Here is a 15,380-nt window from a genome sequence, read left to right on the forward strand (position 1 = left end):
ATTTTGAAAAGGGTCTTTGCAGAGGAAATCAAGTAAAAATGAGGTCGTTAGGGTAGGCCCTAATATAATATGACTTGTGCCCTTATATAAAAGGGAAATGCAGACACAGAGACATTGTGAAGAGACATGAGGAGAAGATAGCCATCTACAAGCCAAGAAGAAAGGTCTGCAAGGGATCTTTCCCTCACAGCCTTCAGAAGGATCCTGTCTGACATCTTATTTTGGATTTCCAGTGAGACAATAAATATCTGTTATTTAAGTCACTTAACCTGTGAGACTGTGTTATGGTAGCCCTCACAAACTAATACAATAATCTTGATTAAGCTTGTTGTATTTATAAAATATGCATCATGAGTAAACATCAGTGTCAATGTAAACCCAGGAGGATTTTCTTTTTTCCATTCTTACTAATTTTACTAGGTCCTATATCTCTCTAAGAAGGGGAATATTGAATCAGAAGATCTGAATGACTTTACTTTTTTAGGTTTATTTATTTTGAGGGGGGAGGGGCAGAGAGAGAGAGAGAGAGAGAGAGAGAGAGAGAATCCCAAGCAGGCTCTGCACTGTCAGCACAGGGCCCAATGTGGGGCTTGATCTCACAAACCATGAGATCATGACCTGAGCAATAATCAAGAGTCAGGTGCTTAACCACTGAGCTACCCAAGTGCCCCCTGACACAGGTCTTATCTCTTATCAGACTTGAAAGTGTTATTATGGAACTGTTATTTCAAGTATTTCCATCTATAAGTATATTAAGTCCACATAAACCATCATTCAGAGAATAGGAATAAAAATTGTCATTGCTCTAGATTTATCCCAGAAAGTAGTTCTTGTTAAGACCAAAGTCAACCATGTATTAGACTACAACTCAAATAATGGTCTTTTAAGAAAACAGAAAATATAAATGAATTGTGGCATGTCAGCAATATCACATGAGTTGGAATTTGGATGCAGACTTTGAGAGGAAGGTTAGTGTACAAGGGCTCTCTGAGAGAGTGAGAGAATGAAAAGAAGCCTAGTAATGGTAAAACTTCATTCAAAGCTTCATCACAGGGGGCTCTCCAGAGTTTCAAATATGCTTCATAGCATACCCTGTGTGAAGGCAGGGGAACTGAGCTTCTATAACCCAGCTCCAGTCAGTCATTAGCTAAGGCTTTGGAGATGGGAACACTTCCCACTTTCAGGTAAAGTGGCTCTCTTGGTGTGAGCATCAAACAGCTTGCAAATAGTATCACAGGTGTGAACCATTGGAAGCAAAATTTTTAAAAAAATTTGTAAGGGGGGAGCAAAAGGCACATAGAAGTGGGGAAAGTGATCCAAGTGGATATGAATGGCATGACAGTAGGTGAAATGGCTACAACGATAGGTTATATTTTTGAGGATCTCTCTATGTCTTGCTGAGAAAAACAGTGATTATTAAGGACTATTACATGGTAGTCTTTGAGACTTCTGTCCAGATATCCCATAGCTACTTCCTGTTTCACCTGATAATTCTACTCATTTTTGGTTTTGCTCTCATTAATTCTGCTTACAGAAGAGTAAATAAGACATATGTCTGCCATTTTAAAGATAAGAATCAAAGAAAATCCTTGTGCATTCATCACTCACTTAGAAATAGAATATTGTGAGTAGCTTAATTGTTCCTGTGTACCCTTCTCCAATTATATCCTGTTCCTTCCCCAGGAGAGAACATGCTGGGCTGGATTTTTGTTGATAAGTCTATCTTTTTCTTTAGTGTTTTCACCCTGTTTGTATCCCAAAATGAGGTACTGTTCCATTTGACCACTTTCTGAACTTGACATCACTTTGATTTTACAATATACACTCTCCTAGACCATGCTTCGTTGTCCAATATTGTGTGTTTTTAGATTCAGTGATGCTGACAACTGTAAATATATTTTATCATACAGTTGATGTGCATATGGATTGTTTCCAGTGTTTGCCACTATTAAAAATAATCCTGTTTTGAATAACCCTGCACCTTTCTTTCTCTGGTCACACTCATGCAAGTCAATATCTAGGGAAACATCTAGATGTTGATGATGAGTCCATCAATTCACATCCTTGCAAATACTTGATATTGTAAGACTTCTTTTGGCCATTTTGGTGGGTTTACATCTGCATTTCCTTGATACTGATTGGGTGAAGCATATTTATATGTTTTTTGGTCTTTTCAGTTTCCTCTTCTACGAGTGTCTGTCCAAGACTCACTGACAATTTCTGTTGAGTTGTCTTCTAGGAGTTCTTCATATGTTTGAATAGTCACACGTGGTCAGTTTTGTGTGTTACAAAAGTCTCCCAGTTGGAAGCCTGTTTATTTACTCTCTTCACAGTTTTTTTGTTGTTGTTGTTTTTGATTTTAGATGAAACTTCTCTATTGTAACGTAGCTAACTTTATCTTTTCTTGATGGTATCTTTTGGGGTAATTCTAGAAAAAAAATTTTTTTTGGTGAGCTTATAGAGATAGTGTCATCTTTTAAGAATGCTATGATTTTGTCTTTCACATTGAACTCTTCCATTGACCTGTAAATAATTTTTTATTTATTTTACTTTATTTTTATTTTTTATGTTAATGATTTTTACATCACTCTGTATTTCCTTAGTTAAAGAAGACCTGATGGCTTTCAAACTTAATTTATATCATACACCAAGATCTCCATTACACATAATCCCACAAAATGAAGCTATGTTTTAAAACACCTTATACTTCCACAATGATGAATTATACCTCTGTTATCTCTACTGCAATCCAGTTTCTCTGCTTTCCTTAAAAGAAGAACAGAACTGCCAGTGCCTGTCTGTACTTTTTGTACTTAATAAGTTAGGCAGTTGGTTAATTATTCTCTCCCTTATCCAGAGAGCATTTATGGAGGCTTTCCTCTAGTTGTGTTCTTGCTTAAAAAGCTAACTGAGGTTTCTATAAGGTGAAGGAGAATTAGAAGGGAAAAAAATCATTACGAGCAATGAGTAATATATATTTTCATAGCAATGAATGACTTTCATATGGCATTTTGACTTCTCTTTTCTACATGTGCACACTAAAAGTAGAGAAGGATAATCCACTTTTATGTTGTATGTTTCCAGGAGTCCAAAGGATGTGAGCAAAGTAGTGGGAAAGTATCATTTTCCCTCCATTCCGAACTTGTATTTAGTAATTACTAACATTGTTGCTTACCTTTCTGGAATCCAGTAGAATGGCTATAATGAATGGTTCCCAGTTGATATTGCTCAATCCCAAGGCATCAATTAGTAAATGAGGAATAAAGTCATTCAATTTACTTTTAGACTTAAACAATGACAAATCCTTGTCCCTCAAAAAGCATGAAATGAAAGATAATATATAAGTCAATGAATGAATGAAAAGATGAATACTAAACATCTGTATACAAGTAGGTGAACAGTTTTATGAACTAAAATGGGTCTATGAATAAAGATGATTTACCTGCTACAAATGCTACTACTGCTATTAAATATTCATATGATAGAACTGTTTTTCAGAGCTCTTGTTATGGTATTTTTCACCAGTAGAGGCTTCATTTTTTGTAGGAAAAAAAAGGTAATTTATGGAGACTTGGTACTTTAAAACAGAAATTTCATTTGATCCTGAGGAACAGAACTAAAAATATTTCACAGAATGATGGGAAAGAGAATATCTTAACCCAATGCCTCTTTGTGTCTTTTTGTTTCTTTAGATTCCAGAGTACTGAAATGCTTATCATTATTACTATTACTCGTTTCATCTACTGTATGCTTATCAAAGTAAGTTTCTCTGTCACAGCTGGAACAATCAAGATTTCTTTTGTTGCTTATAATAAATAAATACTCAATTGTGAGAATGTCCTCAGGGAAAGTTCATTAAAAAAGAAATGAAAATGCTGAGAAATAAATGGTTATTGTGATTGCACTTGTTTTGAAATAATATGCAAAAATGTAATTTGGTTCCGTAATGTCTGGAATGCAAGGAAAAAATTTAAGATGGAGAAATGGAAAAGACGATGCATTTATTATGTTATTTCAATTATCATTTTGTTTCTGAGGGTGGGAGAGTTTAGATTGAAAACACTATTTTGGAATAAAACGTGAATGTAGCTAACAGGGAAAAAGGGCAAAGTACACAAATGGGAATATTAAGTGATAAATAGATAAAAATGGGCACATCTCTAGCATTGCTTGACAGATGCTTTTTTAGATTGAATGCCTAGCATTTGGATTTTTCCCTTTGTTTTGTTTAAAGTCTCTATTGGCAGCCTTACTCTGTAGTTTCCCAGGTTATTTTGCCTTCTCCTTGTTTTGGCTCAATGACAAGTAACAATTAACCAGTCAGGGAACATTGTAATAGAGATGTGAATGGCTTGAGGTAAGTGCCTGATATCAGAAAACAATTCTCTAGGTAAAACAATCCCTTTCAGGGATTCAGGATAGTGAAATGAAAATTAACTTTGCTTTTCTTCAGATTTAATTCTCCTTACTTGTCCTCATTCCTCAAGTTATTTTCTTTTTTATGTCTCCAATGTGGGTTTGCATGGCAGTTTTGTTTTTCTCAAATTGTAAGGGAAGGTAGAATTAAACAAAGAAAACAATTAAGACAAATGGATGGTGTGAGCCAAAGTGCTGGTGAGTGGAAAACAGGAGAGAGATGGCAAAGAGAAGGCAAGGTGGATCACCGAATTCAGAAGGCCACAGAGCCCACTAGAAGACATCTAAAGAGCACAAGAGAAATTGAAATCAAAGTCATTGCTGTTGCTCCTGTCTGAAGCTCCTAAGATTCCTTCACTGTTTACATTTAACCAAGACATTCAGCCACCTAATGTCATTGCTTAAATCTAACTCTTACTCATTGTCACCAAACATCCAGTCTAGTGTAATATGTACAAGCAGAAAGTAGTCATTGACAGAATGATAATACATTTAAAAAGCTTAAACACACACAAACTGCGCGCGGACACACACGCAAAACTAAGAACACCTCAGGGAGAGGGAGTTAAGGAAATACGTGATATCTAGTAATGGGGGAAAATTTTGACTAGTAGTTTGTAAACTTAAAAAAAAAAATTCCCGGGCATATATAGTCTTTAAAATATATGAAGAGGGGCGCCTGGGTGGCTCAGTCGGTTGGGCATCCGACTTCGGCTCAGGTCACGATCTCACTGTCCGTGGGTTCGAGCCCCGCGTCGGGCTCTGTGCTGGCTGCTCGGAGCCTGGAGCCTGTTTCGGATTCTGTGTCTCCCTCTCTCTCTGACCCTCCCCCGTTCATGCTCTCTCTGTCTCAAAAATAAATAAATGTTAAAAAAAAATTAAAAAAAATAAAAAATAAAAAAATAATAAAATATATGAAGAACAACTAATGGTCAGGGGATAGAGGTGGCACACTTTGATTAAAATGATACAGACCAAAGAGAGAGATGGGAAAGAGAATAGAACGAATGGATGCATGAAGCACTTCTATATTTAATACTGAGTAAGGCACATGATATTTTTACACTGCAGAAGGGAAAATGGCATGAAACATATATTCTCTGGTCCCCAAGAAATTATAATTTGTAATACAGTTTACTTTACTCATATTGAAAAGATACACAGCTTTATTTTTTTAATATGAAATTTATTGTCAACTTGGTTTCCATACAACACCCAGTGCTCATCCCAACAGGTGCCCTCCTCAATACCCATCACCAACCCTCGCCTCCCTCCCACCCCCCTATCAACCCTCAGTTTGTTCTCAGTTTTTAAGAGTCTCTTATGTTTTGGCTCCCTCCCTCTCTAACCTCTTTTTTTTTTCCCTTCCCCTCCCCCATGGTCATCTGTTAAGTTTCTCAGGATCCACATAAGAGTGAAACCATATGGTATCTGTCTTTCTCTGTATGACTTATTTCACTTAGCATAACACTCTCTAGTTCCATCCACATTGCCACAAAAGGCCATATTTCATTCTTTCTTATTGCCAAGTAGTATTCCATTGTGTACATAAACCACATCTTCTTTATCCATTCATCAGTTGGTGAACATTTAGGCTCTTTCCATCATTTGGCTATTGTTGAGAGTGCTGTTATAAACATTGGGGTACAAGTGCCCCTATGCATCAGCATTCCTGTATCCCTTGGGTAAATTCCTAGCAGTGCTATTGCTGGGTCATAGGGTAGGTCTATTTTTAATTTTTTGAGGAACCTCCACACTGTTTTCCAGAGTGGCTGCACCAGTTTGCATTCCCACCAACAGTGCAAGAGGGTACCCATTTCTCCACATCCTCTCCAGCATCCATAGTCTCCTGATTTGTTCATTTTAGCCACTCTGGCATAAGGTGGTATCTCAGTGTGGTTTTGATTTGTATTTCCCTGATGAGGAGTGATGTTGAGCATAGTTTCATGGTCTGTTGGCCATCTGGATGTCTCCTTTAGAGAACTGTCTATTCATGTCTTCTTCCCATTTCTTCACTGGATTACTTGTTTTTTGGGTGTGGAGTTTGGTGAGTTCTTTATAGATTTTGGATATTAGCCCTTTGTCCGATATGTCATTTGCAAATATATTTTCCCATTCTGTTGGTTTTCTTTTAGTTTTGCTGATTATTTCCTTTGAAGTGCAGAAGCTTTTTATCTTCATGAGGTCCCAATAGTTCATTTTTGCTTTTAATTCCCTTGCCTTTGGAGATGTGTCAAGTAAGAAATTGTTGCAGCTGAGGTCAGAGAGGTTTTTTTTCCTGCTTTCTCCTCTAGAATTTTCATGGTTCCCTGTCTCACATTCAGGTTCTTCATCCATTTTGAGTTTATCTTTGTGAATGGTGTAAGAAAGTGGTCTAGTTTCATTTTTCTGCATGTTGCTGTCCAGTTCTCCCAGCACCATTTGTTAAAGAGACTGTCTTTTTTCCATTGGATATTCTTTCCTGCTTTGTCAAAGATTAGTTGGCTATACTTTTGTGGTTCCAATTCTGGAAATACCCACAGCTAATATCATCCTCAATGGGGAAAAACTGAGAGCTTTCCCCCTGAGATCAGAAACACAACAGGAATGTCCAATCTCACCGCTGTTGTTTAACATAGTGTTGGAAGTTCTAGCATCAGCAATCAGACAACAAAAGGAAATCAAAGGCATCAAAATTGGCAAAGATGAAGTCAAGCTTTCACTTTTTGCAGATGACATGATATTATACATGGAAAACCCAATAGACTCCACCAAAAGTCTGCTAGAACTGATACGTGAATTCAGCAAAGTCTCAGGATACAAAATTAATGTACAGAAACCAGTTGCATTCTTATACACTAATAATGAAGCAACAGAAAGACAAATAAAGAAACTGATCCCATTCACAATTGCACCAAGAAGCATAAAATACCTAGGAATAAATCTAACCAAAGATGTAAAAGATCTGTATGCTGAAAACTATAGAAAGCTTATGAAGGAAATTGAAGAAGATACAAAGAAAGGGAAATACATTTCATGCTCATGGATTGGAAGAATAAATATTGTTAAAATGTCAATACTACCCAAAGCTATCTACACATTCAATGCAATCCCAATCAAAATTGCACCAGCATTCTTCTTGAAGCTAGAACAAGAAATCCTAAAATTTTTATGGAATCACAAAAGACCCCGAATAGCCAAAGTAATATTGAAGAAGAAGGCCAAAGCGGGAGGCATCACAATCCCAGACTTTAGCCTCTACTACAAAGCTGTAATCATCAAGACAGGATGGTATTGGCACAAAAACAGACACATAGACAAATGGAATAGAATAGATACACAGCTATAAATGGCAAAAGTGGATGAGAGAAACTACAAGGAGATCTGAGAAAGATACTATAAATGATTCTTGAGTGGATAAATAAGGGAGAGAAGGTAAAACTTGTTCCAGGCATAATGAAAGACTGGGATAATGGGAAATTAAAAAAATGTAATGCACATTGTTCTGGAAATAATACAAAATATTTGGATAGGAAAATTTGCTCTTTTAAACCATTCAAAGGAGTGACATTTTTAGAACACTCCTCTCCGTGGAGGGGAGATGATGTGAGAAACTATCAGCAAAAAAAGTGAAAATTGCAGGTGAAGATCAAGTATAAAATTTTATTTTTATTTTTATTATTTTTTAAATGTTTACTTATTTTTGAGAGAGAGGGAGAGAGAGAGAGAACAAACAAGTGGGGAGGGAGAGAGAGAGGGAGACAGAATCTGAACCAAGATCCAGGCTCCAAGCTGTCAGCTTTGAGCCCAACATGGGGCTTGAACCCATAAACCATGAGATCATGACCTGAGCCAAAGTTGAATGCTTAACTGACTGAGCCACCCAGGAGCCCCCAACTATAAAATTTTAAATAACCAGTAAATGACTTTAATTAGAAATGACCTCAATGAACTAGCTTGCATCATAAAATCAGGCACATAATTGATGCTCAACGAAGGAGAGAGGAAGTCAATGAACAAATAAATGAATAAAGAACACATAAATGAACATAGTACATTAAAGGGAAATTAGCCTGGTGACAATATGGAAGTAGAGAAGTGGCCTGGAGACAAGGAACCTTATAAGAGGCCATATCAGAAAACCAGATGAGATGTAAGGGCAGTAACAAGGGAAGAAGGAAGAAGGAACTGAGAAGGAATTCAAGGGACAAAAGGTACTGCTCCCCAGGGAGTTCTGTAAAAGCCTGGCTATTTGGAGAAAGAGCTACTTTAAAAGGAATTGTAGTAAGTTGGATACCAGAGGCATTAATGTTTACTGACACTGAAAACATGTAGGCGCCAGTTTGAATTATAAGACAACACCTGAGTACAAACTCTAACCTGAGGATCTTATCATAACAGGCAAACATACAAGTTGACTGGGACCATGAGAATGGATGGTATCTTATTGAAAAGAGAGGGGAGAGAGAGAGAGAGAGAGAGAGAGAGAGAGAGAGAGAGAGAGAGAGAGAGAGAAACTGAGACATGGGAATATACTTATGACCCGTTAAATACACACCGAAATGTCTGATCTGAAAGATGGAAACCCTCTGTTGTCTGAGCAAAACAGGCTGCCATGGAATTATTGTTTCCCGTGTTTGAGTGGAGAGGTGTCTTAAGATTAAACAATTTCAAAATTGATATTGATTGTTTCAAGAATCAGTCCTACTGTTTGCATTAGACCAAATTCAGGGTAGTGAAGTCAGTTATTCATTTTCATTATAGACAGGATTCCTGATAGAACTATGAATATTCTTGGGGGGCACCCGGGTGACTCAATTGGTTAGGAGTCCAACTCTTGACTTCAGCTCAGGTCATGATCTGGCAGTTTGTGAGATTGAGCCCCATACCAGGCTCTGTGCTAGTTGCACAGAGCCTGCTTGGGAATCTCTCTCTCACTTTCCTTGTCCCTCTCCCCCCCACCTCTCAAAACAAATACATAAACATTTAATAAAGAAATAACTATTGGGGCACCTGGGTGGCTCAGTCGGTTAAGCATCTGACTTCTGCTCAGGTCATGATCTCACAGTCTGTGAGTTCGAGCCTCGCATCAGCTTCTGTGCTGACAGCTCAGAGCCTGGACCCTGTTTCAGATTCTGTGTCTCCCTCTCTCTCTGCCCATCCCCCACTCACACTCTGTCTCTGTCTCAAAAATAAACACTGAAAAAAAAAAAAGAAAGAAAGAACTTTGAACATTCTCTTTGGGATTCCTTGGTGAAGCCCTATTGTCTTCATTTAACTGGACTTATCCAGGTTATGTGTTCTTGGTTTGATCTCCCTTTCCTCACATTTCTAAAGCAAACAGGCCAACTCTCGTTTCAGAAGCACACATGCAGCTAGAAGGACATTATAGGTTTTGGAAGCAAGTTTTAAAAAGTTCAAGTGACTATAGGTTATTTTTTAAGGGTAGCATTTACTATATAAAATTCTTTACACTTAAATTTACAGTGCAAAACGGTATCGGTAGTCAAATGAAATATTTACAACTATCAACAAAAAGAAGTCATGACAGTATTTTTATAATCCAAAGTTGTGTGCTGGTAGACATGGTGGTGATTGTGGGTGTGAGGTAAAATTCTTAGGACCTTGATAATATTTCACATCAGGGAAATATAACAACAACAAGAAAGGAAGAAATAATATTTATTAATTTTTATTTTTTAATGTTTATTTTTGAGATAGAAACAGAGCATGAATGGGGGAGGGTCCGATAGAGAGGGAGACACAGAATCTGAAACAGGCTCCGTGCTCTGAGCTGTCAGCACAGAACCTGACGCAGGGGCTCGAACCTACCAACTGCAGGATCATGACCTGAGCCAAAGTCGGACGCTTAACAGATTGAGCCACCCAGGCGCCCCAGGAAGAGATAATATTTAGATTGGGGGTGTGAGCACAAAAGTTAAGAATTAGAAATAGTATTACCAAGTACTTTTGAAGCCTCACTTTTCCTTATTAATTCCCCTTCCAAAGTTTCTCTGCCTTGTGTGTTAATGTTTTAGGTGGCACTCCACTTTTGTCATTTAATCAAGTGTGCCAATTAAACAGAATCCTCTGTTAATTATTAGGAGAGCTACACAGGAAAAAAAAAATGCCTGAAGGTTTTGAATTGTTTGTTTCCATTTTTTCTGTGTTATATTTAGCTGTCTGGACTAAGTATATTTAAGTTGGGGCTTATTATTATAAGTCAGAAAGTCACCATGAACTAATTATTTTCAGTTCATTTATGTGATTAATGTTGAAAACTTGGAAACTTGTACATACCTTGAGTTGGCTCCAATTAATCAACGTGGAGAAAAAAAATTCAAGGTGCCCCCAGTCCTACTTCCAAAGCAGTGAAGTACTACTGGATTTCAAACATGTTATTAGTTATTCTGGCTGAAATGAGCATATCAACACTCCAGGCTCCCCTTATCCCTCTCCCCTGGCTTGTGTGGAATGCAGAGGTTCTTTGAATATGAAGAATAGATATTTTTAGTAGATTCTTCTCAGAATGTAAGGCTACAGTAGCAGTCCTTTGCCATGATGTCTCCATATCCAGGAGGACACGTTTCTTCAACCACAGGATCCAAAGGCATCGACTTCATTACTGCTACTAAAGTCTGGCTTGGGCCAAGACCTTCAAAATCCTTACCCTTCGACAGCTGTTTGGTGGTTTATTTAGGACTTCAATGGGCAATCTCAGCACAGCTCCTTCTGGACAAGTGTCAGCATCTCCTCCAAATCTCTGTCATCCTTTGCCTTAATTGGCTCCATTAACAGGTGTTCTCAGGCCAAAATATGAGGATTCAACTGATTCATCACTTCCTGAGGCCCAATGTCAAAGATAGCATTTGGAACACACTGGGGGTGAAGCAGAGCTGGGAAATATGAAAAGATCTCACAGTCCACTTGGCTTTAGCTGGTAAAGTGCAGTGAGGGAATGGATTGATTTGAATTTGAACTCTGGCCTTGATCTTAATGACAACATAGGCATGTGATCTCAGTTCCTTGTAATTTCCTGTGTCCTCTTCGGAATGCCAATGAATATATTAATGTTACTACCAACTTCTAAAATAATTTTTGTGCTTTTATCATATCAAACATTATTTACTTTGCTATTCATAGTATCATATCACTAAACGTACTTCAGTGTTGAATAAACTGAAGGTCAAAGAAATTAAAAGTCTTGCCAAAAATTTTATAGACTGGAAAGTAGACTAGTGGTTGCTTGGGTCTGGAGGTGGGATAGTAATTACCTGTAAATTGACATGGGGAATCATATTGGGGTGAGGAAAATATTCTAAAGCTGATTTATAGTGATACTCCTCGCATACATGCCAATATTATTGAACTGTCCACTTGAATGCTGTGAATTTTATGTCTAAATGTACCTCAATAAAGATGTTTAAGAAAAAGAAGGTTTATCAAAAGTTACATCATTCTCCTCTAACTCCAATGCTTGCATATGTATCCCTATGCAACAAGCTCTAGAAACACTGAAGACCTGGTTCCCCTCTAGTTTGCTGTAGAAGGTTGGGCAATTTATGGAAGTTTTCTAGGAAGAAGTTTCTTTGAGTATAAGTGAGATCACTAGAGCAGTTATATGTCTTGAAGATGTTAAATTACTTCCAATAGTACCTAACTGAGCAAGCTGTCCATGAATTGATATACAATGGTCTAAAAAGAGTTTAAAAAATTAATTCTGGAAGGACATTTGATGAAGACTATTTCACCCAGAATCTTAAAGGCATTGAAGGCAGAACAAATATTCTACTGTCCTTCTTTCTTTGGGTCTGAAATAAAAAAGGTCCACGGATTTGTGCACCTGTTTAAATTTATGTAACACCACCACCAAGGTTCTTTGGTTATTTGGTTTTCTTAGTACATTCATTGGTGACTTAATGTTTATAAACATTCAGAGGGTAGTCCTGGGATGCAGTTAGATTCTAGATTTCTAGAATTTCTACAAATTTCACACAAATCTACAGCTGCACAGAAGTATGAGTAAGCTATAATAGGGCAATTATAGGAATGGAAAGAAAGTGACAATGAGTTGTAAATCTACTCTATTATGTATGTATGTATGTATAAATATATATATATATATATACACATATATATATATATATACGTATATATATATACATATATATATATATATATATATATATATATATATATATATATTCTCCTTAACAGAACTCCATATCAAATTGAATAAAGATAGGAGAAATGTAAAAAGGATACTTTTTCCACAATCAAAATTATATTTAAATTAAGTCATTTTTTAAATATATACTTTCAGTATCATGTACTTTCTCCATCATTTTCAAATAAGATTTAATTGAGGTAAATTGTATCTCACACTTTCTTTTCAAAATATGCTCATTTCCACAATCAAAGCCATACTGACCTAACACCGGTCAGAGTGGCTAGAATGAACAAATCAGAAAACTATAGATGTTGGCACGGATGTGGAGAAATGGGAACCCTCTTGCAATGTTGGTGGGAATGCAAACTGGTGCAGCTGCTCTAGAAAACAGTGTGGAGGTTCCTCAAAAAATTAAAAATAGAACTACCCTATGACCCAGCAATAGCACTATGAGGAATTTATCCAAAGGATATAGGAGTGCTATGAATAGGGGTACATGTACCCTAATGTTTATAGCAGCACTTTCAACAATAGCCAAATTATGGAAAGAGCCTAAATGTCCATCAACTGATGAATGGATAAAGAAGATGTGGTTTATAGATACAATGGAATACTACTTGGCACCGAGAAAGAATGAAATCCTGCCATTTGCAGCAACGTGGATGGAACTGGAAGGTATTATGCTAAGTGAAATAAGTCAGTCAGAGAAAAATATATATTTTCACTCATATGTGGATCTTGAGAAATTTAACAGAAGACTATGGGGGAAGGTAATGGGAAAAAATAATTACAAACAGAGAGGCAAACCATAAGAGACTCTTAAATACAGAGAGCAAAATGAGGGTTGATGGTAAGGGTGGGGGGAGAGGGGAAAGCAGGTTATGGGCATTGAACAGGGCATTTGTTGGGATGAGCACTAGGTGTTGTATGGAAGCCAATTTGACAATAAATTATATTAAAAAATATGCCCATTTCCTAAAGTGAGGCACATCCACATTCTGATTACATATGAAATATTGTGGTTTTCATAGGAGTAGGTATGCAGAAAATAGGACTTCTTGTATCAGAGAAGGAAGGAGAAAACACTCTGAACCTCAGTGAAAGCAGCAAGAAGATCATGAATAAATCTATGTGAGGCCTAACATTTGGGATGAAAATGAACATCTCAGTTACACACAGGGGTATTTGTACTGTATCTCTGGAATTTTAGCCACAGAAACATAAATAACAGGATAGTGAAAATTGTTCAAATTGTTCAGACTTACTTTGAGAACAGTTCTCAAATACATAATAATAGCCAGATTGTGAAATCATGTTTTAAATATTCCCCTATATGATATATATATATAAGGTGCCCATTTTATAAGCACAATTACACATACCCCTAATTATTACTTCTGCTGTTTGGATTAGCCATATGAGTTCTTCATAGAATCATGAAGTCCCAAAATACTTTGTGATGATTTTGTCCAATCTCCCACCAAAATAAGACTCTCAATTCTAGAAATAGATACTTAGATGCTCTTGAAATACTTTCAGGGAGAATGAACTCACCAACTCTGAGGAGGTCAAGTGAATTTTTTACTTCTTTATTTTTTAGAAGATTGTACTTCCCATCAAAAATGATACCTATTTTGTTGGGGTGCCTGGATGGTCCAGTCGGTTAAGTGTCCAACTTTGGCTCAGGTCATGATCTCGCAGTTTGTGGGTTTGAGCCTCACATCAGGTTCTGTGCTGACAGCTCAGAGCCTAGAGCCTGCTTTGGACTCTGTGTCTCCCTCTCTCTCTGCCCCTCCCCTGCTCTCCCTCTGTCTCTTTCTCTCAAAAAATAAATAAACATTAAAAAAATGATATCTATCTTGTTAAAAAGATATGGTTTATTAACTAATAGTTAAGGACAAAAGTAACAACTCTTCTTATTTTTCTCAAAGTGGCAGATTTCTGACTATCTGATGATAATGACTATTTTCCAGGACATATATTTCTAGAATAATCTACCTTTTCCCATGTTGTCTCTTTTAATCATAGAATTGTTACAATAGCTATGTTTTATGCATGTGTGTGTATAAGAGGAATGGCAGTTGTATGATTGTTGTGTGTTTATAGGCAAAGAAACAAAGAAACAAAGAAACAAAACAACCTTACTTTGACATTGTGTCAATTACAGTGCTGGCCAAAAGTTGCCCACTGAACCACAGAAGGGTGGAGAGAGTAGAATGGTTATGAATATGTGAAAAAAAAAGAATAAAGCAATTAAGAGATGAAAAGATTGAAGCAGGGGTACCATCCCTAAACCTCAAGAAGCAAGATTAGGAAACAAAAACTACAATCAGAGGGTAGCTGTAGGAAAAATGCATCACAGCAAGAACTGCCTCTTTCAAAAGAGAGACACAGCAAAACTGAAACCATGCAAGAAAAGACATGGGATAAAAGTCCCAAATTTACTGTGTTCTTGTTCTCCAGTGATCTACCATTGGCTTCCCACTGGCCAGACTCAACCAGAGGTCTAAAGGCAAGAAAGCCCATTGAGGTAAATCTCCTGCAATTCAGAACAGGGAAGAGACAGAGGAGATCTCAAAAGAAAAATATCTAGCACAACTATTTAGATTTTTCTTACATTATTAATTCATTGATTTTTGTCTTATCCTACAATATTCTTCATGCATCTCTGTACAAAAAAAAAATGTCTTTTCATCCCAATACAAAATTTATTCTATTATTTTAAGATTAAAGTCCTCAATGGAACCCTTTCATATGATCACAGCCCACAAGAAACCCATATGATTTAAAATATGGATAGAAAATTATCAAATAC

General features: G+C 36.9%; 1 protein-coding gene across 1 annotated transcript in view; it reads right to left on the bottom strand.

Annotated features, from left to right (window-relative positions):
- LOC122203135 overlaps positions 1–15,380 on the bottom strand; it is a 723,308-nt gene that overhangs the window by 571,561 nt on the left and 136,367 nt on the right. The gene's annotated exons all lie outside the window — the stretch shown is intronic.

The sequence above is a fragment of the Panthera leo genome, chromosome D3 (genome assembly GCF_018350215.1).
Source record: "Panthera leo isolate Ple1 chromosome D3, P.leo_Ple1_pat1.1, whole genome shotgun sequence".
Taxonomy (NCBI): domain Eukaryota; kingdom Metazoa; phylum Chordata; class Mammalia; order Carnivora; family Felidae; genus Panthera; species Panthera leo.